General features: G+C 37.9%; 33 non-coding genes across 33 annotated transcripts; 16 read left to right on the forward strand and 17 right to left on the reverse strand.

Moving 5' to 3' along the window:
• The first annotated feature begins 111 nt into the window (after positions 1-111).
• On the forward strand, positions 112-182 carry Trnag-gcc (transfer RNA glycine (anticodon GCC)). Its single transcript has one exon. It is a non-coding gene; the product is annotated as a tRNA-Gly (tRNA).
• A 333-nt stretch (positions 183-515) lies between these two features.
• Positions 516-587, reverse strand: Trnae-uuc (transfer RNA glutamic acid (anticodon UUC)). Its single transcript has one exon. It is a non-coding gene; the product is annotated as a tRNA-Glu (tRNA).
• Positions 588-1,212: 625 nt separating this feature from the next.
• Positions 1,213-1,283, forward strand: Trnag-gcc (transfer RNA glycine (anticodon GCC)). The gene has a single exon. It is a non-coding gene; the product is annotated as a tRNA-Gly (tRNA).
• Positions 1,284-1,597: 314 nt separating this feature from the next.
• On the reverse strand, positions 1,598-1,669 carry Trnae-uuc (transfer RNA glutamic acid (anticodon UUC)). Its single transcript has one exon. It is a non-coding gene; the product is annotated as a tRNA-Glu (tRNA).
• A 625-nt stretch (positions 1,670-2,294) lies between these two features.
• Trnag-gcc (transfer RNA glycine (anticodon GCC)) lies at positions 2,295-2,365 on the forward strand. Its single transcript has one exon. It is a non-coding gene; the product is annotated as a tRNA-Gly (tRNA).
• A 314-nt stretch (positions 2,366-2,679) lies between these two features.
• On the reverse strand, positions 2,680-2,751 carry Trnae-uuc (transfer RNA glutamic acid (anticodon UUC)). The gene has a single exon. It is a non-coding gene; the product is annotated as a tRNA-Glu (tRNA).
• Positions 2,752-3,890: 1,139 nt separating this feature from the next.
• Trnag-gcc (transfer RNA glycine (anticodon GCC)) lies at positions 3,891-3,961 on the forward strand. The gene has a single exon. It is a non-coding gene; the product is annotated as a tRNA-Gly (tRNA).
• A 631-nt stretch (positions 3,962-4,592) lies between these two features.
• Positions 4,593-4,664, reverse strand: Trnae-uuc (transfer RNA glutamic acid (anticodon UUC)). Its single transcript has one exon. It is a non-coding gene; the product is annotated as a tRNA-Glu (tRNA).
• A 667-nt stretch (positions 4,665-5,331) lies between these two features.
• On the forward strand, positions 5,332-5,402 carry Trnag-gcc (transfer RNA glycine (anticodon GCC)). The gene has a single exon. It is a non-coding gene; the product is annotated as a tRNA-Gly (tRNA).
• A 631-nt stretch (positions 5,403-6,033) lies between these two features.
• Positions 6,034-6,105, reverse strand: Trnae-uuc (transfer RNA glutamic acid (anticodon UUC)). The gene has a single exon. It is a non-coding gene; the product is annotated as a tRNA-Glu (tRNA).
• A 1,369-nt stretch (positions 6,106-7,474) lies between these two features.
• Trnae-uuc (transfer RNA glutamic acid (anticodon UUC)) lies at positions 7,475-7,546 on the reverse strand. Its single transcript has one exon. It is a non-coding gene; the product is annotated as a tRNA-Glu (tRNA).
• Positions 7,547-8,213: 667 nt separating this feature from the next.
• Trnag-gcc (transfer RNA glycine (anticodon GCC)) lies at positions 8,214-8,284 on the forward strand. The gene has a single exon. It is a non-coding gene; the product is annotated as a tRNA-Gly (tRNA).
• A 631-nt stretch (positions 8,285-8,915) lies between these two features.
• On the reverse strand, positions 8,916-8,987 carry Trnae-uuc (transfer RNA glutamic acid (anticodon UUC)). Its single transcript has one exon. It is a non-coding gene; the product is annotated as a tRNA-Glu (tRNA).
• A 666-nt stretch (positions 8,988-9,653) lies between these two features.
• On the forward strand, positions 9,654-9,724 carry Trnag-gcc (transfer RNA glycine (anticodon GCC)). The gene has a single exon. It is a non-coding gene; the product is annotated as a tRNA-Gly (tRNA).
• A 631-nt stretch (positions 9,725-10,355) lies between these two features.
• Positions 10,356-10,427, reverse strand: Trnae-uuc (transfer RNA glutamic acid (anticodon UUC)). Its single transcript has one exon. It is a non-coding gene; the product is annotated as a tRNA-Glu (tRNA).
• Positions 10,428-11,094: 667 nt separating this feature from the next.
• Trnag-gcc (transfer RNA glycine (anticodon GCC)) lies at positions 11,095-11,165 on the forward strand. The gene has a single exon. It is a non-coding gene; the product is annotated as a tRNA-Gly (tRNA).
• Positions 11,166-11,796: 631 nt separating this feature from the next.
• On the reverse strand, positions 11,797-11,868 carry Trnae-uuc (transfer RNA glutamic acid (anticodon UUC)). The gene has a single exon. It is a non-coding gene; the product is annotated as a tRNA-Glu (tRNA).
• A 667-nt stretch (positions 11,869-12,535) lies between these two features.
• Trnag-gcc (transfer RNA glycine (anticodon GCC)) lies at positions 12,536-12,606 on the forward strand. The gene has a single exon. It is a non-coding gene; the product is annotated as a tRNA-Gly (tRNA).
• A 631-nt stretch (positions 12,607-13,237) lies between these two features.
• On the reverse strand, positions 13,238-13,309 carry Trnae-uuc (transfer RNA glutamic acid (anticodon UUC)). Its single transcript has one exon. It is a non-coding gene; the product is annotated as a tRNA-Glu (tRNA).
• Positions 13,310-13,976: 667 nt separating this feature from the next.
• Positions 13,977-14,047, forward strand: Trnag-gcc (transfer RNA glycine (anticodon GCC)). Its single transcript has one exon. It is a non-coding gene; the product is annotated as a tRNA-Gly (tRNA).
• Positions 14,048-14,678: 631 nt separating this feature from the next.
• Trnae-uuc (transfer RNA glutamic acid (anticodon UUC)) lies at positions 14,679-14,750 on the reverse strand. The gene has a single exon. It is a non-coding gene; the product is annotated as a tRNA-Glu (tRNA).
• Positions 14,751-15,416: 666 nt separating this feature from the next.
• On the forward strand, positions 15,417-15,487 carry Trnag-gcc (transfer RNA glycine (anticodon GCC)). Its single transcript has one exon. It is a non-coding gene; the product is annotated as a tRNA-Gly (tRNA).
• A 631-nt stretch (positions 15,488-16,118) lies between these two features.
• Positions 16,119-16,190, reverse strand: Trnae-uuc (transfer RNA glutamic acid (anticodon UUC)). Its single transcript has one exon. It is a non-coding gene; the product is annotated as a tRNA-Glu (tRNA).
• Positions 16,191-16,857: 667 nt separating this feature from the next.
• Positions 16,858-16,928, forward strand: Trnag-gcc (transfer RNA glycine (anticodon GCC)). The gene has a single exon. It is a non-coding gene; the product is annotated as a tRNA-Gly (tRNA).
• A 631-nt stretch (positions 16,929-17,559) lies between these two features.
• On the reverse strand, positions 17,560-17,631 carry Trnae-uuc (transfer RNA glutamic acid (anticodon UUC)). The gene has a single exon. It is a non-coding gene; the product is annotated as a tRNA-Glu (tRNA).
• Positions 17,632-18,298: 667 nt separating this feature from the next.
• Trnag-gcc (transfer RNA glycine (anticodon GCC)) lies at positions 18,299-18,369 on the forward strand. The gene has a single exon. It is a non-coding gene; the product is annotated as a tRNA-Gly (tRNA).
• A 631-nt stretch (positions 18,370-19,000) lies between these two features.
• Trnae-uuc (transfer RNA glutamic acid (anticodon UUC)) lies at positions 19,001-19,072 on the reverse strand. Its single transcript has one exon. It is a non-coding gene; the product is annotated as a tRNA-Glu (tRNA).
• Positions 19,073-19,739: 667 nt separating this feature from the next.
• Trnag-gcc (transfer RNA glycine (anticodon GCC)) lies at positions 19,740-19,810 on the forward strand. Its single transcript has one exon. It is a non-coding gene; the product is annotated as a tRNA-Gly (tRNA).
• A 631-nt stretch (positions 19,811-20,441) lies between these two features.
• Positions 20,442-20,513, reverse strand: Trnae-uuc (transfer RNA glutamic acid (anticodon UUC)). Its single transcript has one exon. It is a non-coding gene; the product is annotated as a tRNA-Glu (tRNA).
• Positions 20,514-21,180: 667 nt separating this feature from the next.
• Trnag-gcc (transfer RNA glycine (anticodon GCC)) lies at positions 21,181-21,251 on the forward strand. The gene has a single exon. It is a non-coding gene; the product is annotated as a tRNA-Gly (tRNA).
• A 631-nt stretch (positions 21,252-21,882) lies between these two features.
• Trnae-uuc (transfer RNA glutamic acid (anticodon UUC)) lies at positions 21,883-21,954 on the reverse strand. Its single transcript has one exon. It is a non-coding gene; the product is annotated as a tRNA-Glu (tRNA).
• A 666-nt stretch (positions 21,955-22,620) lies between these two features.
• Positions 22,621-22,691, forward strand: Trnag-gcc (transfer RNA glycine (anticodon GCC)). Its single transcript has one exon. It is a non-coding gene; the product is annotated as a tRNA-Gly (tRNA).
• Positions 22,692-23,322: 631 nt separating this feature from the next.
• Trnae-uuc (transfer RNA glutamic acid (anticodon UUC)) lies at positions 23,323-23,394 on the reverse strand. The gene has a single exon. It is a non-coding gene; the product is annotated as a tRNA-Glu (tRNA).
• Between the last annotated feature and the right edge of the window lie 438 nt (positions 23,395-23,832).

Consider the following 23,832-nt stretch of genomic DNA (forward strand, 5'->3'; position numbering starts at 1 on the left):
GTTGTACCGACAATGTTGAATAATAAACATGCCATCTATCATACATACCATGTAACACGTGGTAATCATGTACTGTCCTTATATGATCTAGTTAGACATACTGTGTTATAAGCATCGGTGGTTCAGTGGTAGAATGCTCGCCTGCCACGCGGGCGGCCCGGGTTCGATTCCCGGCCGATGCATTTCTTTTTTCTTATCTTTGTCACTTTCTAAAGTACCAACTGGCAATGTAGAGTGAGGATAGCACAGTTTTATAGTTTCAATACTTAACAATAATGGACAGTTGTTTGAAATTAATTGTGGGGATAGGTTACAACATTCAAACAACTACTACAGTCTTTTTGAAAATTTCCTTTTACAAATGTAGGAATATCAAATGATGTAACTATTTCCTATCATGTCAGTTGAAAGTCGGAAAAGTCTAAACTAAATACACTTCTCATCTGTAACTTTTTCTTTCCTCATGACATGTATTACAACAACAGTAATGTGATAAAGATGATCAAAAACTAAAGCTCCGATGCCGGGAATCGAACCCGGGCCGTCTGGGTGAAAACCAGAAATCCTAACCACTAGACCACATCGGACTTACTATAACAAGCTTAATTTAAGCTACATATAAGCAGGTATCGACTGTTTGATCACTGTGCTTAAACCATGTTTGTGTCAACATATGATAGGTGTGAGTCTGCATCAAAGTAAATCTTTTCAAAGCTAACCCTGTCTACCTTTCTTACACAAACATATAGCAGTAATGTTCTGAAAGTGTATTTCGTTCGATCTTAAAAAAATAAAGAAATAATGCAATGGTAATGTACATGCAGGTAGTTTGTCGGCAAAATCGCCAACACTAAATACTTTATTACAGTGGCCGTAATTAATGTTCATTTACCGAAATGGATTAGTCAACCACTCCCCCTTTTTACATCTAGATTTCCATTGTGAAGCGGTTTCAATTAACTGATTACTGACGCGAAACCGACGGCATATACACTAAGCATAGCATTTGAATCACGAGATTATGTCGCAGATTGGCAATTGAGTAAGTACCAAATGCACATCGTTTGTCTCTTGTCAGACATGTTTTTCGTGTTTCTACACGTTGTACCGACAATGTTGAATAATAAACATGCCATCTATCATACATACCATGTAACACGTGGTAATCATGTACTGTCCTTATATGATCTAGTTAGACATACTGTGTTATAAGCATCGGTGGTTCAGTGGTAGAATGCTCGCCTGCCACGCGGGCGGCCCGGGTTCGATTCCCGGCCGATGCATTTCTTTTTTCTTATCTTTGTCACTTTCTAAAGTACCAACTGGCAATGTAGAGTGAGGATAGCACAGTTTTATAGTTTCAATACTTAACAATAATGGACAGTTGTTTGAAATTAATTGTGGGGATAGGTTACAACATTCATGATCAATTTCCTTTTACAAATGTAGGAATATCAAATGATGTAACTATTTCCTATCATGTCAGTTGAAAGTCGGAAAAGTCTAAACTAAATACACTTCTCATCTTTAACTTTTTCTTTCCTCATGACATGTATTACAACAACAGTAATGTGATAAAGATGATCAAAAACTAAAGCTCCGATGCCGGGAATCGAACCCGGGCCGTCTGGGTGAAAACCAGAAATCCTAACCACTAGACCACATCGGACTTACTATAACAAGCTTAATTTAAGCTACATATAAGCAGGTATCGACTGTTTGATCACTGTGCTTAAACCATGTTTGTCTCAACATATAATAGGTGTGAGTCTGCATCAAAGTAAATCTTTTCAAAGCTAACCCTGTCTACCTTTCTTACACAAACATATAGCAGTAATGTTCTGAAAGTGTATTTCGTTCGATCTTAAAAAAATAAAGAAATAATGCAATGGTAATGTACATGCAGGTAGTTTGTCGGCAAAATCGCCAACACTAAATACTTTATTACAGTGGCCGTAATTAATGTTCATTTACCGAAATGGATTAGTCAACCACTCCCCCTTTTTACATCTAGATTTCCATTGTGAAGCGGTTTCAATTAACTGATTACTGACGCGAAACCGACGGCATATACACTAAGCATAGCATTTGAATCACGAGATTATGTCGCAGATTGGCAATTGAGTAAGTACCAAATGCACATCGTTTGTCTCTTGTCAGACATGTTTTTCGTGTTTCTACACGTTGTACCGACAATGTTGAATAATAAACATGCCATCTATCATACATACCATGTAACACGTGGTAATCATGTACTGTCCTTATATGATCTAGTTAGACATACTGTGTTATAAGCATCGGTGGTTCAGTGGTAGAATGCTCGCCTGCCACGCGGGCGGCCCGGGTTCGATTCCCGGCCGATGCATTTCTTTTTTCTTATCTTTGTCACTTTCTAAAGTACCAACTGGCAATGTAGAGTGAGGATAGCACAGTTTTATAGTTTCAATACTTAACAATAATGGACAGTTGTTTGAAATTAATTGTGGGGATAGGTTACAACATTCATGATCAATTTCCTTTTACAAATGTAGGAATATCAAATGATGTAACTATTTCCTATCATGTCAGTTGAAAGTCGGAAAAGTCTAAACTAAATACACTTCTCATCTGTAACTTTTTCTTTCCTCATGACATGTATTACAACAACAGTAATGTGATAAAGATGATCAAAAACTAAAGCTCCGATGCCGGGAATCGAACCCGGGCCGTCTGGGTGAAAACCAGAAATCCTAACCACTAGACCACATCGGACTTACTATAACAAGCTTAATTTAAGCTACATATAAGCAGGTATCGACTGTTTGATCACTGTGCTTAAACCATGTTTGTGTCAACATATGATAGGTGTGAGTCTGCATCAAAGTAAATCTTTTCAAAGCTAACCCTGTCTACCTTTCTTACACAAACATATAGCAGTAATGTTCTGAAAGTGTATTTCGTTCGATCTTAAAAAAATAAAGAAATAATGCAATGGTAATGTACATGCAGGTAGTTTGTCGGCAAAATCGCCAACACTAAATACTTTATTACAGTGGCCGTAATTAATGTTCATTTACCGAAATGGATTAGTCAACCACTCCCCCTTTTTACATCTAGATTTCCATTGTGAAGCGGTTTCAATTAACTGATTACTGACGCGAAACCGACGGCATATACACTAAGCATAGCATTTGAATCACGAGATTATGTCGCAGATTGGCAATTGAGTAAGTACCAAATGCACATCGTTTGTCTCTTGTCAGACATGTTTTTCGTGTTTCTACACGTTGTACCGACAATGTTGAATAATAAACATGCCATCTATCATACATACCATGTAACAGAATGACAGGATAGTATTCAAAGCTCACAAAACTAGACCAGTCGGTAAATATTAGATGCAGAAACGTACAATTGGTAAAGGGCGAAGTTATGCATTTAGCTTATAATTACATGGAGTATGAAAATTAGCATGTACCATATGTCGACTTTACCGAGTTCTAGTTGTCTGTCATGGAAACCACAACAGAAATCATGTCAAATTACAGAACTTTTCGTTTTGCGATTAGGTCTTCTTTGAAAGACTTGAGGTTAGTTATCCCTTTAAGATCACGATTTTTTTTTTTAACTACGCGGGTATAAGCTTATATTTAAGTTTCAAATTATACACGAAGCCGACAGTAGCGTTTTTTCTGGTCATTATATTTCAACCTCCAGTTGATATTCAATGATATGCTGCAGCTGAACAAATGAGATCTAAATTATCGCCGATTTCCTCTTTTCAAATGTATTTGTGCCGTACGTGTTTCTACCGACAATTTCAGTATCATATTAACATGTATGCATTTATACCATACATATCAGGTAACATGTGTCCTTATATGATCAAGTTTAACATGAGGTAGTCATAAGCATCGGTGGTTCAGTGGTAGAATGCTCGCCTGCCACGCGGGCGGCCCGGGTTCGATTCCCGGCCGATGCATTTCTTTTTTGACTCTTTCAAGGTTTTCAATTGATTAAGAGGACGGTGGAATTCGCGACACATAATCGTATCATCCACGGATATATAATGGGCATTGCTGGTAATTCACGTAAAAACAAATTCATTTGATGACATCCTTTCAAATACAACGCCTCTCCTCTTTTTACGTAGAGGTCAATCTTGAATAAGATACAAATAAATTGTCGAGAACGCCTTTTATAAGTGTGCCAGGAGTGAATGGCTCCGGTGCTACCATTTTTAGCAATTGAGGGGAATCGTAGAGAGAGTGGCAAACACAGGAATTACGTGATCGTATCTAAGAGGGGATAATGTCATAACAACTGACTAAATGACAAGAAATGCATAAAACATAAACATGACTCTTAAACATAAAGTCATTATTTGTTAAAGTACATTCTTTTGCAGGTGTGATGGTTACCCATCTCATTTCAGTCAGTGTCATTTAAAGACCTAATCATGTTAAGGCACAAAACAGCGGCAGATGCAAACTGCTAGATAACATACGTTGCGAGGAACAATTGCAATTTGTTCGCTCTGATGAGTATGTGAATCCTGCATATCGTTTTCGTGACTTTTGACATTTGTTTCCTCCAATCACAAAAAATTAAAGCTCCGATGCCGGGAATCGAACCCGGGCCGTCTGGGTGAAAACCAGAAATCCTAACCACTAGACCACATCGGACTTAGTATAACTTGCTTAATTTAAGCTATATATAAAAGAGTCCTTACCCAGCCTAATACATTTATGATTGTGTCAACATATGATAACTGTGATTTAGCTGACAGAATGACAGGATAGTATTCAAAGCTCACAAAACTAGACCAGTCGGTAAATATTAGATGCAGAAACGTACAATTGGTAAAGGGCGAAGTTATGCATTTAGCTTATAATTACATGGAGTATGAAAATTAGCATGTACCATATGTCGACTTTACCGAGTTCTAGTTGTCTGTCATGGAAACCGCAACAGAAATCATGTCAAATTACAGAACTTTTCGTTTTGCGATTAGGTCTTCTTTGAAAGACTTGAGGTTAGTTATCCCTTTAAGATCACGATTTTTTTTTTTAACTACGCGGGTATAAGCTTATATTTAAGTTTCAAATTATACACGAAGCCGACAGTAGCGTTTTTTCTGGTCATTATATTTCAACCTCCAGTTGATATTCAATGATATGCTGCAGCTGAACAAATGAGATCTAAATTATCGCCGATTTCCTCTTTTCAAATGTATTTGTGCCGTACGTGTTTCTACCGACAATTTCAGTATCATATTAACATGCATTTATACCATACATATCAGGTAACATGTGTCCTTATATGATCAAGTTTAACATGAGGTAGTCATAAGCATCGGTGGTTCAGTGGTAGAATGCTCGCCTGCCACGCGGGCGGCCCGGGTTCGATTCCCGGCCGATGCATTTCTTTTTTGACTCTTTCAAGGTTTTCAATTGATTAAGAGGACGGTGGAATTCGCGACACATAATCGTATCATCCACGGATATATAATGGGCATTGCTGGTAATTCACGTAAAAACAAATTCATTTGATGACATCCTTTCAAATACAACGCCTCTCCTCTTTTTACGTAGAGGTCAATCTTGAATAAGATACAAATAAATTGTCGAGAACGCCTTTTATAAGTGTGCCAGGAGTGAATGGCTCCGGTGCTACCATTTTTAGCAATTGAGGGGAATCGTAGAGAGAGTGGCAAACACAGGAATTACGTGATCGTATCTAAGAGGGGATAATGTCATAACAACTGACTAAATGACAAGAAATGCATAAAACATAAACATGACTCTTAAACATAAAGTCATTATTTGTTAAAGTACATTCTTTTGCAGGTGTGATGGTTACCCATCTCATTTCAGTCAGTGTCATTTAAAGACCTAATCATGTTAAGGCACAAAACAGCGGCAGATGCAAACTGCTAGATAACATACGTTGCGAGGAACAATTGCAATTTGTTCGCTCTGATGAGTATGTGAATCCTGCATATCGTTTTCGTGACTTTTGACATTTGTTTCCTCCAATCACAAAAAATTAAAGCTCCGATGCCGGGAATCGAACCCGGGCCGTCTGGGTGAAAACCAGAAATCCTAACCACTAGACCACATCGGACTTAGTATAACTTGCTTAATTTAAGCTATATATAAAAGAGTCCTTACCCAGCCTAATACATTTATGATTGTGTCAACATATGATAACTGTGATTTAGCTGACAGAATGACAGGATAGTATTCAAAGCTCACAAAACTAGACCAGTCGGTAAATATTAGATGCAGAAACGTACAATTGGTAAAGGGCGAAGTTATGCATTTAGCTTATAATTACATGGAGTATGAAAATTAGCATGTACCATATGTCGACTTTACCGAGTTCTAGTTGTCTGTCATGGAAACCGCAACAGAAATCATGTCAAATTACAGAACTTTTCGTTTTGCGATTAGGTCTTCTTTGAAAGACTTGAGGTTAGTTATCCCTTTAAGATCACGATTTTTTTTTTTAACTACGCGGGTATAAGCTTATATTTAAGTTTCAAATTATACACGAAGCCGACAGTAGCGTTTTTTCTGGTCATTATATTTCAACCTCCAGTTGATATTCAATGATATGCTGCAGCTGAACAAATGAGATCTAAATTATCGCCGATTTCCTCTTTTCAAATGTATTTGTGCCGTACGTGTTTCTACCGACAATTTCAGTATCATATTAACATGCATTTATACCATACATATCAGGTAACATGTGTCCTTATATGATCAAGTTTAACATGAGGTAGTCATAAGCATCGGTGGCTCAGTGGTAGAATGCTCGCCTGCCACGCGGGCGGCCCGGGTTCGATTCCCGGCCGATGCATTTCTTTTTTGACTCTTTCAAGGTTTTCAATTGATTAAGAGGACGGTGGAATTCGCGACACATAATCGTATCATCCACGGATATATAATGGGCATTGCTGGTAATTCACGTAAAAACAAATTCATTTGATGACATCCTTTCAAATACAACGCCTCTCCTCTTTTTACGTAGAGGTCAATCTTGAATAAGATACAAATAAATTGTCGAGAACGCCTTTTATAAGTGTGCCAGGAGTGAATGGCTCCGGTGCTACCATTTTTAGCAATTGAGGGGAATCGTAGAGAGAGTGGCAAACACAGGAATTACGTGATCGTATCTAAGAGGGGATAATGTCATAACAACTGACTAAATGACAAGAAATGCATAAAACATAAACATGACTCTTAAACATAAAGTCATTATTTGTTAAAGTACATTCTTTTGCAGGTGTGATGGTTACCCATCTCATTTCAGTCAGTGTCATTTAAAGACCTAATCATGTTAAGGCACAAAACAGCGGCAGATGCAAACTGCTAGATAACATACGTTGCGAGGAACAATTGCAATTTGTTCGCTCTGATGAGTATGTGAATCCTGCATATCGTTTTCGTGACTTTTGACATTTGTTTCCTCCAATCACAAAAAATTAAAGCTCCGATGCCGGGAATCGAACCCGGGCCGTCTGGGTGAAAACCAGAAATCCTAACCACTAGACCACATCGGACTTAGTATAACTTGCTTAATTTAAGCTATATATAAAAGAGTCCTTACCCAGCCTAATACATTTATGATTGTGTCAACATATGATAACTGTGATTTAGCTGACAGAATGACAGGATAGTATTCAAAGCTCACAAAACTAGACCAGTCGGTAAATATTAGATGCAGAAACGTACAATTGGTAAAGGGCGAAGTTATGCATTTAGCTTATAATTACATGGAGTATGAAAATTAGCATGTACCATATGTCGACTTTACCGAGTTCTAGTTGTCTGTCATGGAAACCGCAACAGAAATCATGTCAAATTACAGAACTTTTCGTTTTGCGATTAGGTCTTCTTTGAAAGACTTGAGGTTAGTTATCCCTTTAAGATCACGATTTTTTTTTTTAACTACGCGGGTATAAGCTTATATTTAAGTTTCAAATTATACACGAAGCCGACAGTAGCGTTTTTTCTGGTCATTATATTTCAACCTCCAGTTGATATTCAATGATATGCTGCAGCTGAACAAATGAGATCTAAATTATCGCCGATTTCCTCTTTTCAAATGTATTTGTGCCGTACGTGTTTCTACCGACAATTTCAGTATCATATTAACATGCATTTATACCATACATATCAGGTAACATGTGTCCTTATATGATCAAGTTTAACATGAGGTAGTCATAAGCATCGGTGGTTCAGTGGTAGAATGCTCGCCTGCCACGCGGGCGGCCCGGGTTCGATTCCCGGCCGATGCATTTCTTTTTTGACTCTTTCAAGGTTTTCAATTGATTAAGAGGACGGTGGAATTCGCGACACATAATCGTATCATCCACGGATATATAATGGGCATTGCTGGTAATTCACGTAAAAACAAATTCATTTGATGACATCCTTTCAAATACAACGCCTCTCCTCTTTTTACGTAGAGGTCAATCTTGAATAAGATACAAATAAATTGTCGAGAACGCCTTTTATAAGTGTGCCAGGAGTGAATGGCTCCGGTGCTACCATTTTTAGCAATTGAGGGGAATCGTAGAGAGAGTGGCAAACACAGGAATTACGTGATCGTATCTAAGAGGGGATAATGTCATAACAACTGACTAAATGACAAGAAATGCATAAAACATAAACATGACTCTTAAACATAAAGTCATTATTTGTTAAAGTACATTCTTTTGCAGGTGTGATGGTTACCCATCTCATTTCAGTCAGTGTCATTTAAAGACCTAATCATGTTAAGGCACAAAACAGCGGCAGATGCAAACTGCTAGATAACATACGTTGCGAGGAACAATTGCAATTTGTTCGCTCTGATGAGTATGTGAATCCTGCATATCGTTTTCGTGACTTTTGACATTTGTTTCCTCCAATCACAAAAAATTAAAGCTCCGATGCCGGGAATCGAACCCGGGCCGTCTGGGTGAAAACCAGAAATCCTAACCACTAGACCACATCGGACTTAGTATAACTTGCTTAATTTAAGCTATATATAAAAGAGTCCTTACCCAGCCTAATACATTTATGATTGTGTCAACATATGATAACTGTGATTTAGCTGACAGAATGACAGGATAGTATTCAAAGCTCACAAAACTAGACCAGTCGGTAAATATTAGATGCAGAAACGTACAATTGGTAAAGGGCGAAGTTATGCATTTAGCTTATAATTACATGGAGTATGAAAATTAGCATGTACCATATGTCGACTTTACCGAGTTCTAGTTGTCTGTCATGGAAACCGCAACAGAAATCATGTCAAATTACAGAACTTTTCGTTTTGCGATTAGGTCTTCTTTGAAAGACTTGAGGTTAGTTATCCCTTTAAGATCACGATTTTTTTTTTAACTACGCGGGTATAAGCTTATATTTAAGTTTCAAATTATACACGAAGCCGACAGTAGCGTTTTTTCTGGTCATTATATTTCAACCTCCAGTTGATATTCAATGATATGCTGCAGCTGAACAAATGAGATCTAAATTATCGCCGATTTCCTCTTTTCAAATGTATTTGTGCCGTACGTGTTTCTACCGACAATTTCAGTATCATATTAACATGCATTTATACCATACATATCAGGTAACATGTGTCCTTATATGATCAAGTTTAACATGAGGTAGTCATAAGCATCGGTGGTTCAGTGGTAGAATGCTCGCCTGCCACGCGGGCGGCCCGGGTTCGATTCCCGGCCGATGCATTTCTTTTTTGACTCTTTCAAGGTTTTCAATTGATTAAGAGGACGGTGGAATTCGCGACACATAATCGTATCATCCACGGATATATAATGGGCATTGCTGGTAATTCACGTAAAAACAAATTCATTTGATGACATCCTTTCAAATACAACGCCTCTCCTCTTTTTACGTAGAGGTCAATCTTGAATAAGATACAAATAAATTGTCGAGAACGCCTTTTATAAGTGTGCCAGGAGTGAATGGCTCCGGTGCTACCATTTTTAGCAATTGAGGGGAATCGTAGAGAGAGTGGCAAACACAGGAATTACGTGATCGTATCTAAGAGGGGATAATGTCATAACAACTGACTAAATGACAAGAAATGCATAAAACATAAACATGACTCTTAAACATAAAGTCATTATTTGTTAAAGTACATTCTTTTGCAGGTGTGATGGTTACCCATCTCATTTCAGTCAGTGTCATTTAAAGACCTAATCATGTTAAGGCACAAAACAGCGGCAGATGCAAACTGCTAGATAACATACGTTGCGAGGAACAATTGCAATTTGTTCGCTCTGATGAGTATGTGAATCCTGCATATCGTTTTCGTGACTTTTGACATTTGTTTCCTCCAATCACAAAAAATTAAAGCTCCGATGCCGGGAATCGAACCCGGGCCGTCTGGGTGAAAACCAGAAATCCTAACCACTAGACCACATCGGACTTAGTATAACTTGCTTAATTTAAGCTATATATAAAAGAGTCCTTACCCAGCCTAATACATTTATGATTGTGTCAACATATGATAACTGTGATTTAGCTGACAGAATGACAGGATAGTATTCAAAGCTCACAAAACTAGACCAGTCGGTAAATATTAGATGCAGAAACGTACAATTGGTAAAGGGCGAAGTTATGCATTTAGCTTATAATTACATGGAGTATGAAAATTAGCATGTACCATATGTCGACTTTACCGAGTTCTAGTTGTCTGTCATGGAAACCGCAACAGAAATCATGTCAAATTACAGAACTTTTCGTTTTGCGATTAGGTCTTCTTTGAAAGACTTGAGGTTAGTTATCCCTTTAAGATCACGATTTTTTTTTTTAACTACGCGGGTATAAGCTTATATTTAAGTTTCAAATTATACACGAAGCCGACAGTAGCGTTTTTTCTGGTCATTATATTTCAACCTCCAGTTGATATTCAATGATATGCTGCAGCTGAACAAATGAGATCTAAATTATCGCCGATTTCCTCTTTTCAAATGTATTTGTGCCGTACGTGTTTCTACCGACAATTTCAGTATCATATTAACATGCATTTATACCATACATATCAGGTAACATGTGTCCTTATATGATCAAGTTTAACATGAGGTAGTCATAAGCATCGGTGGTTCAGTGGTAGAATGCTCGCCTGCCACGCGGGCGGCCCGGGTTCGATTCCCGGCCGATGCATTTCTTTTTTGACTCTTTCAAGGTTTTCAATTGATTAAGAGGACGGTGGAATTCGCGACACATAATCGTATCATCCACGGATATATAATGGGCATTGCTGGTAATTCACGTAAAAACAAATTCATTTGATGACATCCTTTCAAATACAACGCCTCTCCTCTTTTTACGTAGAGGTCAATCTTGAATAAGATACAAATAAATTGTCGAGAACGCCTTTTATAAGTGTGCCAGGAGTGAATGGCTCCGGTGCTACCATTTTTAGCAATTGAGGGGAATCGTAGAGAGAGTGGCAAACACAGGAATTACGTGATCGTATCTAAGAGGGGATAATGTCATAACAACTGACTAAATGACAAGAAATGCATAAAACATAAACATGACTCTTAAACATAAAGTCATTATTTGTTAAAGTACATTCTTTTGCAGGTATGATGGTTACCCATCTCATTTCAGTCAGTGTCATTTAAAGACCTAATCATGTTAAGGCACAAAACAGCGGCAGATGCAAACTGCTAGATAACATACGTTGCGAGGAACAATTGCAATTTGTTCGCTCTGATGAGTATGTGAATCCTGCATATCGTTTTCGTGACTTTTGACATTTGTTTCCTCCAATCACAAAAAATTAAAGCTCCGATGCCGGGAATCGAACCCGGGCCGTCTGGGTGAAAACCAGAAATCCTAACCACTAGACCACATCGGACTTAGTATAACTTGCTTAATTTAAGCTATATATAAAAGAGTCCTTACCCAGCCTAATACATTTATGATTGTGTCAACATATGATAACTGTGATTTAGCTGACAGAATGACAGGATAGTATTCAAAGCTCACAAAACTAGACCAGTCGGTAAATATTAGATGCAGAAACGTACAATTGGTAAAGGGCGAAGTTATGCATTTAGCTTATAATTACATGGAGTATGAAAATTAGCATGTACCATATGTCGACTTTACCGAGTTCTAGTTGTCTGTCATGGAAACCGCAACAGAAATCATGTCAAATTACAGAACTTTTCGTTTTGCGATTAGGTCTTCTTTGAAAGACTTGAGGTTAGTTATCCCTTTAAGATCACGATTTTTTTTTTTAACTACGCGGGTATAAGCTTATATTTAAGTTTCAAATTATACACGAAGCCGACAGTAGCGTTTTTTCTGGTCATTATATTTCAACCTCCAGTTGATATTCAATGATATGCTGCAGCTGAACAAATGAGATCTAAATTATCGCCGATTTCCTCTTTTCAAATGTATTTGTGCCGTACGTGTTTCTACCGACAATTTCAGTATCATATTAACATGCATTTATACCATACATATCAGGTAACATGTGTCCTTATATGATCAAGTTTAACATGAGGTAGTCATAAGCATCGGTGGTTCAGTGGTAGAATGCTCGCCTGCCACGCGGGCGGCCCGGGTTCGATTCCCGGCCGATGCATTTCTTTTTTGACTCTTTCAAGGTTTTCAATTGATTAAGAGGACGGTGGAATTCGCGACACATAATCGTATCATCCACGGATATATAATGGGCATTGCTGGTAATTCACGTAAAAACAAATTCATTTGATGACATCCTTTCAAATACAACGCCTCTCCTCTTTTTACGTAGAGGTCAATCTTGAATAAGATACAAATAAATTGTCGAGAACGCCTTTTATAAGTGTGCCAGGAGTGAATGGCTCCGGTGCTACCATTTTTAGCAATTGAGGGGAATCGTAGAGAGAGTGGCAAACACAGGAATTACGTGATCGTATCTAAGAGGGGATAATGTCATAACAACTGACTAAATGACAAGAAATGCATAAAACATAAACATGACTCTTAAACATAAAGTCATTATTTGTTAAAGTACATTCTTTTGCAGGTGTGATGGTTACCCATCTCATTTCAGTCAGTGTCATTTAAAGACCTAATCATGTTAAGGCACAAAACAGCGGCAGATGCAAACTGCTAGATAACATACGTTGCGAGGAACAATTGCAATTTGTTCGCTCTGATGAGTATGTGAATCCTGCATATCGTTTTCGTGACTTTTGACATTTGTTTCCTCCAATCACAAAAAATTAAAGCTCCGATGCCGGGAATCGAACCCGGGCCGTCTGGGTGAAAACCAGAAATCCTAACCACTAGACCACATCGGACTTAGTATAACTTGCTTAATTTAAGCTATATATAAAAGAGTCCTTACCCAGCCTAATACATTTATGATTGTGTCAACATATGATAACTGTGATTTAGCTGACAGAATGACAGGATAGTATTCAAAGCTCACAAAACTAGACCAGTCGGTAAATATTAGATGCAGAAACGTACAATTGGTAAAGGGCGAAGTTATGCATTTAGCTTATAATTACATGGAGTATGAAAATTAGCATGTACCATATGTCGACTTTACCGAGTTCTAGTTGTCTGTCATGGAAACCGCAACAGAAATCATGTCAAATTACAGAACTTTTCGTTTTGCGATTAGGTCTTCTTTGAAAGACTTGAGGTTAGTTATCCCTTTAAGATCACGATTTTTTTTTTTAACTACGCGGGTATAAGCTTATATTTAAGTTTCAAATTATACACGAAGCCGACAGTAGCGTTTTTTCTGGTCATTATATTTCAACCTCCAGTTGATATTCAATGATATGCTGCAGCTGAACAAATGAGATCTAAATTATCGCCGATTTCCTCTTTTCAAATGTATTTGTGCCGTACGTGTTTCTACCGACAATTTCAGTATCATATTAACATGCATTTATACCATACATATCAGGTAACATGTGTCCTTATATGATCAAGTTTAACATGAGGTAGTCATAAGCATCGGTGGTTCAGTGGTAGAATGCTCGCCTGCCACGCGGGCGGCCCGGGTTCGATTCCCGGCCGATGCATTTCTTTTTTGACTCTTTCAAGGTTTTCAATTGATTAAGAGGACGGTGGAATTCGCGACACATAATCGTATCATCCACGGATATATAATGGGCATTGCTGGTAATTCACGTAAAAACAAATTCATTTGATGACATCCTTTCAAATACAACGCCTCTCCTCTTTTTACGTAGAGGTCAATCTTGAATAAGATACAAATAAATTGTCGAGAACGCCTTTTATAAGTGTGCCAGGAGTGAATGGCTCCGGTGCTACCATTTTTAGCAATTGAGGGGAATCGTAGAGAGAGTGGCAAACACAGGAATTACGTGATCGTATCTAAGAGGGGATAATGTCATAACAACTGACTAAATGACAAGAAATGCATAAAACATAAACATGACTCTTAAACATAAAGTCATTATTTGTTAAAGTACATTCTTTTGCAGGTGTGATGGTTACCCATCTCATTTCAGTCAGTGTCATTTAAAGACCTAATCATGTTAAGGCACAAAACAGCGGCAGATGCAAACTGCTAGATAACATACGTTGCGAGGAACAATTGCAATTTGTTCGCTCTGATGAGTATGTGAATCCTGCATATCGTTTTCGTGACTTTTGACATTTGTTTCCTCCAATCACAAAAAATTAAAGCTCCGATGCCGGGAATCGAACCCGGGCCGTCTGGGTGAAAACCAGAAATCCTAACCACTAGACCACATCGGACTTAGTATAACTTGCTTAATTTAAGCTATATATAAAAGAGTCCTTACCCAGCCTAATACATTTATGATTGTGTCAACATATGATAACTGTGATTTAGCTGACAGAATGACAGGATAGTATTCAAAGCTCACAAAACTAGACCAGTCGGTAAATATTAGATGCAGAAACGTACAATTGGTAAAGGGCGAAGTTATGCATTTAGCTTATAATTACATGGAGTATGAAAATTAGCATGTACCATATGTCGACTTTACCGAGTTCTAGTTGTCTGTCATGGAAACCGCAACAGAAATCATGTCAAATTACAGAACTTTTCGTTTTGCGATTAGGTCTTCTTTGAAAGACTTGAGGTTAGTTATCCCTTTAAGATCACGATTTTTTTTTTAACTACGCGGGTATAAGCTTATATTTAAGTTTCAAATTATACACGAAGCCGACAGTAGCGTTTTTTCTGGTCATTATATTTCAACCTCCAGTTGATATTCAATGATATGCTGCAGCTGAACAAATGAGATCTAAATTATCGCCGATTTCCTCTTTTCAAATGTATTTGTGCCGTACGTGTTTCTACCGACAATTTCAGTATCATATTAACATGCATTTATACCATACATATCAGGTAACATGTGTCCTTATATGATCAAGTTTAACATGAGGTAGTCATAAGCATCGGTGGTTCAGTGGTAGAATGCTCGCCTGCCACGCGGGCGGCCCGGGTTCGATTCCCGGCCGATGCATTTCTTTTTTGACTCTTTCAAGGTTTTCAATTGATTAAGAGGACGGTGGAATTCGCGACACATAATCGTATCATCCACGGATATATAATGGGCATTGCTGGTAATTCACGTAAAAACAAATTCATTTGATGACATCCTTTCAAATACAACGCCTCTCCTCTTTTTACGTAGAGGTCAATCTTGAATAAGATACAAATAAATTGTCGAGAACGCCTTTTATAAGTGTGCCAGGAGTGAATGGCTCCGGTGCTACCATTTTTAGCAATTGAGGGGAATCGTAGAGAGAGTGGCAAACACAGGAATTACGTGATCGTATCTAAGAGGGGATAATGTCATAACAACTGACTAAATGACAAGAAATGCATAAAACATAAACATGACTCTTAAACATAAAGTCATTATTTGTTAAAGTACATTCTTTTGCAGGTGTGATGGTTACCCATCTCATTTCAGTCAGTGTCATTTAAAGACCTAATCATGTTAAGGCACAAAACAGCGGCAGATGCAAACTGCTAGATAACATACGTTGCGAGGAACAATTGCAATTTGTTCGCTCTGATGAGTATGTGAATCCTGCATATCGTTTTCGTGACTTTTGACATTTGTTTCCTCCAATCACAAAAAATTAAAGCTCCGATGCCGGGAATCGAACCCGGGCCGTCTGGGTGAAAACCAGAAATCCTAACCACTAGACCACATCGGACTTAGTATAACTTGCTTAATTTAAGCTATATATAAAAGAGTCCTTACCCAGCCTAATACATTTATGATTGTGTCAACATATGATAACTGTGATTTAGCTGACAGAATGACAGGATAGTATTCAAAGCTCACAAAACTAGACCAGTCGGTAAATATTAGATGCAGAAACGTACAATTGGTAAAGGGCGAAGTTATGCATTTAGCTTATAATTACATGGAGTATGAAAATTAGCATGTACCATATGTCGACTTTACCGAGTTCTAGTTGTCTGTCATGGAAACCGCAACAGAAATCATGTCAAATTACAGAACTTTTCGTTTTGCGATTAGGTCTTCTTTGAAAGACTTGAGGTTAGTTATCCCTTTAAGATCACGATTTTTTTTTTTAACTACGCGGGTATAAGCTTATATTTAAGTTTCAAATTATACACGAAGCCGACAGTAGCGTTTTTTCTGGTCATTATATTTCAACCTCCAGTTGATATTCAATGATATGCTGCAGCTGAACAAATGAGATCTAAATTATCGCCGATTTCCTCTTTTCAAATGTATTTGTGCCGTACGTGTTTCTACCGACAATTTCAGTATCATATTAACATGCATTTATACCATACATATCAGGTAACATGTGTCCTTATATGATCAAGTTTAACATGAGGTAGTCATAAGCATCGGTGGTTCAGTGGTAGAATGCTCGCCTGCCACGCGGGCGGCCCGGGTTCGATTCCCGGCCGATGCATTTCTTTTTTGACTCTTTCAAGGTTTTCAATTGATTAAGAGGACGGTGGAATTCGCGACACATAATCGTATCATCCACGGATATATAATGGGCATTGCTGGTAATTCACGTAAAAACAAATTCATTTGATGACATCCTTTCAAATACAACGCCTCTCCTCTTTTTACGTAGAGGTCAATCTTGAATAAGATACAAATAAATTGTCGAGAACGCCTTTTATAAGTGTGCCAGGAGTGAATGGCTCCGGTGCTACCATTTTTAGCAATTGAGGGGAATCGTAGAGAGAGTGGCAAACACAGGAATTACGTGATCGTATCTAAGAGGGGATAATGTCATAACAACTGACTAAATGACAAGAAATGCATAAAACATAAACATGACTCTTAAACATAAAGTCATTATTTGTTAAAGTACATTCTTTTGCAGGTGTGATGGTTACCCATCTCATTTCAGTCAGTGTCATTTAAAGACCTAATCATGTTAAGGCACAAAACAGCGGCAGATGCAAACTGCTAGATAACATACGTTGCGAGGAACAATTGCAATTTGTTCGCTCTGATGAGTATGTGAATCCTGCATATCGTTTTCGTGACTTTTGACATTTGTTTCCTCCAATCACAAAAAATTAAAGCTCCGATGCCGGGAATCGAACCCGGGCCGTCTGGGTGAAAACCAGAAATCCTAACCACTAGACCACATCGGACTTAGTATAACTTGCTTAATTTAAGCTATATATAAAAGAGTCCTTACCCAGCCTAATACATTTATGATTGTGTCAACATATGATAACTGTGATTTAGCTGACAGAATGACAGGATAGTATTCAAAGCTCACAAAACTAGACCAGTCGGTAAATATTAGATGCAGAAACGTACAATTGGTAAAGGGCGAAGTTATGCATTTAGCTTATAATTACATGGAGTATGAAAATTAGCATGTACCATATGTCGACTTTACCGAGTTCTAGTTGTCTGTCATGGAAACCGCAACAGAAATCATGTCAAATTACAGAACTTTTCGTTTTGCGATTAGGTCTTCTTTGAAAGACTTGAGGTTAGTTATCCCTTTAAGATCACGATTTTTTTTTTTAACTACGCGGGTATAAGCTTATATTTAAGTTTCAAATTATACACGAAGCCGACAGTAGCGTTTTTTCTGGTCATTATATTTCAACCTCCAGTTGATATTCAATGATATGCTGCAGCTGAACAAATGAGATCTAAATTATCGCCGATTTCCTCTTTTCAAATGTATTTGTGCCGTACGTGTTTCTACCGACAATTTCAGTATCATATTAACATGCATTTATACCATACATATCAGGTAACATGTGTCCTTATATGATCAAGTTTAACATGAGGTAGTCATAAGCATCGGTGGTTCAGTGGTAGAATGCTCGCCTGCCACGCGGGCGGCCCGGGTTCGATTCCCGGCCGATGCATTTCTTTTTTGACTCTTTCAAGGTTTTCAATTGATTAAGAGGACGGTGGAATTCGCGACACATAATCGTATCATCCACGGATATATAATGGGCATTGCTGGTAATTCACGTAAAAACAAATTCATTTGATGACATCCTTTCAAATACAACGCCTCTCCTCTTTTTACGTAGAGGTCAATCTTGAATAAGATACAAATAAATTGTCGAGAACGCCTTTTATAAGTGTGCCAGGAGTGAATGGCTCCGGTGCTACCATTTTTAGCAATTGAGGGGAATCGTAGAGAGAGTGGCAAACACAGGAATTACGTGATCGTATCTAAGAGGGGATAATGTCATAACAACTGACTAAATGACAAGAAATGCATAAAACATAAACATGACTCTTAAACATAAAGTCATTATTTGTTAAAGTACATTCTTTTGCAGGTGTGATGGTTACCCATCTCATTTCAGTCAGTGTCATTTAAAGACCTAATCATGTTAAGGCACAAAACAGCGGCAGATGCAAACTGCTAGATAACATACGTTGCGAGGAACAATTGCAATTTGTTCGCTCTGATGAGTATGTGAATCCTGCATATCGTTTTCGTGACTTTTGACATTTGTTTCCTCCAATCACAAAAAATTAAAGCTCCGATGCCGGGAATCGAACCCGGGCCGTCTGGGTGAAAACCAGAAATCCTAACCACTAGACCACATCGGACTTAGTATAACTTGCTTAATTTAAGCTATATATAAAAGAGTCCTTACCCAGCCTAATACATTTATGATTGTGTCAACATATGATAACTGTGATTTAGCTGACAGAATGACAGGATAGTATTCAAAGCTCACAAAACTAGACCAGTCGGTAAATATTAGATGCAGAAACGTACAATTGGTAAAGGGCGAAGTTATGCATTTAGCTTATAATTACATGGAGTATGAAAATTAGCATGTACCATATGTCGACTTTACCGAGTTCTAGTTGTCTGTCATGGAAACCGCAACAGAAATCATGTCAAATTACAGAACTTTTCGTTTTGCGATTAGGTCTTCTTTGAAAGACTTGAGGTTAGTTATCCCTTTAAGATCACGATTTTTTTTTTTAACTACGCGGGTATAAGCTTATATTTAAGTTTCAAATTATACACGAAGCCGACAGTAGCGTTTTTTCTGGTCATTATATTTCAACCTCCAGTTGATATTCAATGATATGCTGCAGCTGAACAAATGAGATCTAAATTATCGCCGATTTCCTCTTTTCAAATGTATTTGTGCCGTACGTGTTTCTACCGACAATTTCAGTATCATATTAACATGCATTTATACCATACATATCAGGTAACATGTGTCCTTATATGATCAAGTTTAACATGAGGTAGTCATAAGCATCGGTGGTTCAGTGGTAGAATGCTCGCCTGCCACGCGGGCGGCCCGGGTTCGATTCCCGGCCGATGCATTTCTTTTTTGACTCTTTCAAGGTTTTCAATTGATTAAGAGGACGGTGGAATTCGCGACACATAATCGTATCATCCACGGATATATAATGGGCATTGCTGGTAATTCACGTAAAAACAAATTCATTTGATGACATCCTTTCAAATACAACGCCTCTCCTCTTTTTACGTAGAGGTCAATCTTGAATAAGATACAAATAAATTGTCGAGAACGCCTTTTATAAGTGTGCCAGGAGTGAATGGCTCCGGTGCTACCATTTTTAGCAATTGAGGGGAATCGTAGAGAGAGTGGCAAACACAGGAATTACGTGATCGTATCTAAGAGGGGATAATGTCATAACAACTGACTAAATGACAAGAAATGCATAAAACATAAACATGACTCTTAAACATAAAGTCATTATTTGTTAAAGTACATTCTTTTGCAGGTGTGATGGTTACCCATCTCATTTCAGTCAGTGTCATTTAAAGACCTAATCATGTTAAGGCACAAAACAGCGGCAGATGCAAACTGCTAGATAACATACGTTGCGAGGAACAATTGCAATTTGTTCGCTCTGATGAGTATGTGAATCCTGCATATCGTTTTCGTGACTTTTGACATTTGTTTCCTCCAATCACAAAAAATTAAAGCTCCGATGCCGGGAATCGAACCCGGGCCGTCTGGGTGAAAACCAGAAATCCTAACCACTAGACCACATCGGACTTAGTATAACTTGCTTAATTTAAGCTATATATAAAAGAGTCCTTACCCAGCCTAATACATTTATGATTGTGTCAACATATGATAACTGTGATTTAGCTGACAGAATGACAGGATAGTATTCAAAGCTCACAAAACTAGACCAGTCGGTAAATATTAGATGCAGAAACGTACAATTGGTAAAGGGCGAAGTTATGCATTTAGCTTATAATTACATGGAGTATGAAAATTAGCATGTACCATATGTCGACTTTACCGAGTTCTAGTTGTCTGTCATGGAAACCGCAACAGAAATCATGTCAAATTACAGAACTTTTCGTTTTGCGATTAGGTCTTCTTTGAAAGACTTGAGGTTAGTTATCCCTTTAAGATCACGATTTTTTTTTTTAACTACGCGGGTATAAGCTTATATTTAAGTTTCAAATTATACACGAAGCCGACAGTAGCGTTTTTTCTGGTCATTATATTTCAACCTCCAGTTGATATTCAATGATATGCTGCAGCTGAACAAATGAGATCTAAATTATCGCCGATTTCCTCTTTTCAAATGTATTTGTGCCGTACGTGTTTCTACCGACAATTTCAGTATCATATTAACATGCATTTATACCATACATATCAGGTAACATGTGTCCTTATATGATCAAGTTTAACATGAGGTAGTCATAAGCATCGGTGGTTCAGTGGTAGAATGCTCGCCTGCCACGCGGGCGGCCCGGGTTCGATTCCCGGCCGATGCATTTCTTTTTTGACTCTTTCAAGGTTTTCAATTGATTAAGAGGACGGTGGAATTCGCGACACATAATCGTATCATCCACGGATATATAATGGGCATTGCTGGTAATTCACGTAAAAACAAATTCATTTGATGACATCCTTTCAAATACAACGCCTCTCCTCTTTTTACGTAGAGGTCAATCTTGAATAAGATACAAATAAATTGTCGAGAACGCCTTTTATAAGTGTGCCAGGAGTGAATGGCTCCGGTGCTACCATTTTTAGCAATTGAGGGGAATCGTAGAGAGAGTGGCAAACACAGGAATTACGTGATCGTATCTAAGAGGGGATAATGTCATAACAACTGACTAAATGACAAGAAATGCATAAAACATAAACATGACTCTTAAACATAAAGTCATTATTTGTTAAAGTACATTCTTTTGCAGGTGTGATGGTTACCCATCTCATTTCAGTCAGTGTCATTTAAAGACCTAATCATGTTAAGGCACAAAACAGCGGCAGATGCAAACTGCTAGATAACATACGTTGCGAGGAACAATTGCAATTTGTTCGCTCTGATGAGTATGTGAATCCTGCATATCGTTTTCGTGACTTTTGACATTTGTTTCCTCCAATCACAAAAAATTAAAGCTCCGATGCCGGGAATCGAACCCGGGCCGTCTGGGTGAAAACCAGAAATCCTAACCACTAGACCACATCGGACTTAGTATAACTTGCTTAATTTAAGCTATATATAAAAGAGTCCTTACCCAGCCTAATACATTTATGATTGTGTCAACATATGATAACTGTGATTTAGCTGACAGAATGACAGGATAGTATTCAAAGCTCACAAAACTAGACCAGTCGGTAAATATTAGATGCAGAAACGTACAATTGGTAAAGGGCGAAGTTATGCATTTAGCTTATAATTACATGGAGTATGAAAATTAGCATGTACCATATGTCGACTTTACCGAGTTCTAGTTGTCTGTCATGGAAACCGCAACAGAAATCATGTCAAATTACAGAACTTTTCGTTTTGCGATTAGGTCTTCTTTGAAAGACTTGAGGTTAGTTATCCCTTTAAGATCACGATTTTTTTTTTAACTACGCGGGTATAAGCTTATATTTAAGTTTCAAATTATACACGAAGCCGACAGTAGCGTTTTTTCTGGTCATTATATTTCAACCTCCAGTTGATATTCAATGATATGCTGCAGCTGAACAAATGAGATCTAAATTATCGCCGATTTCCTCTTTTCAAATGTATTTGTGCCGTACGTGTTTCTACCGACAATTTCAGTATCATATTAACATGCATTTATACCATACATATCAGGTAACATGTGTCCTTATATGATCAAGTTTAACATGAGGTAGTCATAAGCATCGGTGGTTCAGTGGTAGAATGCTCGCCTGCCACGCGGGCGGCCCGGGTTCGATTCCCGGCCGATGCATTTCTTTTTTGACTCTTTCAAGGTTTTCAATTGATTAAGAGGACGGTGGAATTCGCGACACATAATCGTATCATCCACGGATATATAATGGGCATTGCTGGTAATTCACGTAAAAACAAATTCATTTGATGACATCCTTTCAAATACAACGCCTCTCCTCTTTTTACGTAGAGGTCAATCTTGAATAAGATACAAATAAATTGTCGAGAACGCCTTTTATAAGTGTGCCAGGAGTGAATGGCTCCGGTGCTACCATTTTTAGCAATTGAGGGGAATCGTAGAGAGAGTGGCAAACACAGGAATTACGTGATCGTATCTAAGAGGGGATAATGTCATAACAACTGACTAAATGACAAGAAATGCATAAAACATAAACATGACTCTTAAACATAAAGTCATTATTTGTTAAAGTACATTCTTTTGCAGGTGTGATGGTTACCCATCTCATTTCAGTCAGTGTCATTTAAAGACCTAATCATGTTAAGGCACAAAACAGCGGCAGATGCAAACTGCTAGATAACATACGTTGCGAGGAACAATTGCAATTTGTTCGCTCTGATGAGTATGTGAATCCTGCATATCGTTTTCGTGACTTTTGACATTTGTTTCCTCCAATCACAAAAAATTAAAGCTCCGATGCCGGGAATCGAACCCGGGCCGTCTGGGTGAAAACCAGAAATCCTAACCACTAGACCACATCGGACTTAGTATAACTTGCTTAATTTAAGCTATATATAAAAGAGTCCTTACCCAGCCTAATACATTTATGATTGTGTCAACATATGATAACTGTGATTTAGCTGACAGAATGACAGGATAGTATTCAAAGCTCACAAAACTAGACCAGTCGGTAAATATTAGATGCAGAAACGTACAATTGGTAAAGGGCGAAGTTATGCATTTAGCTTATAATTACATGGAGTATGAAAATTAGCATGTACCATATGTCGACTTTACCGAGTTCTAGTTGTCTGTCATGGAAACCGCAACAGAAATCATGTCAAATTACAGAACTTTTCGTTTTGCGATTAGGTCTTCTTTGAAAGACTTGAGGTTAGTTATCCCTTTAAGATCACGATTTTTTTTTTTAACTACGCGGGTATAAGCTTATATTTAAGTTTCAAATTATACACGAAGCCGA

The sequence above is a fragment of the Mytilus trossulus genome, chromosome 5 (genome assembly GCF_036588685.1).
Source record: "Mytilus trossulus isolate FHL-02 chromosome 5, PNRI_Mtr1.1.1.hap1, whole genome shotgun sequence".
Lineage (NCBI taxonomy): Eukaryota > Metazoa > Mollusca > Bivalvia > Mytilida > Mytilidae > Mytilus > Mytilus trossulus.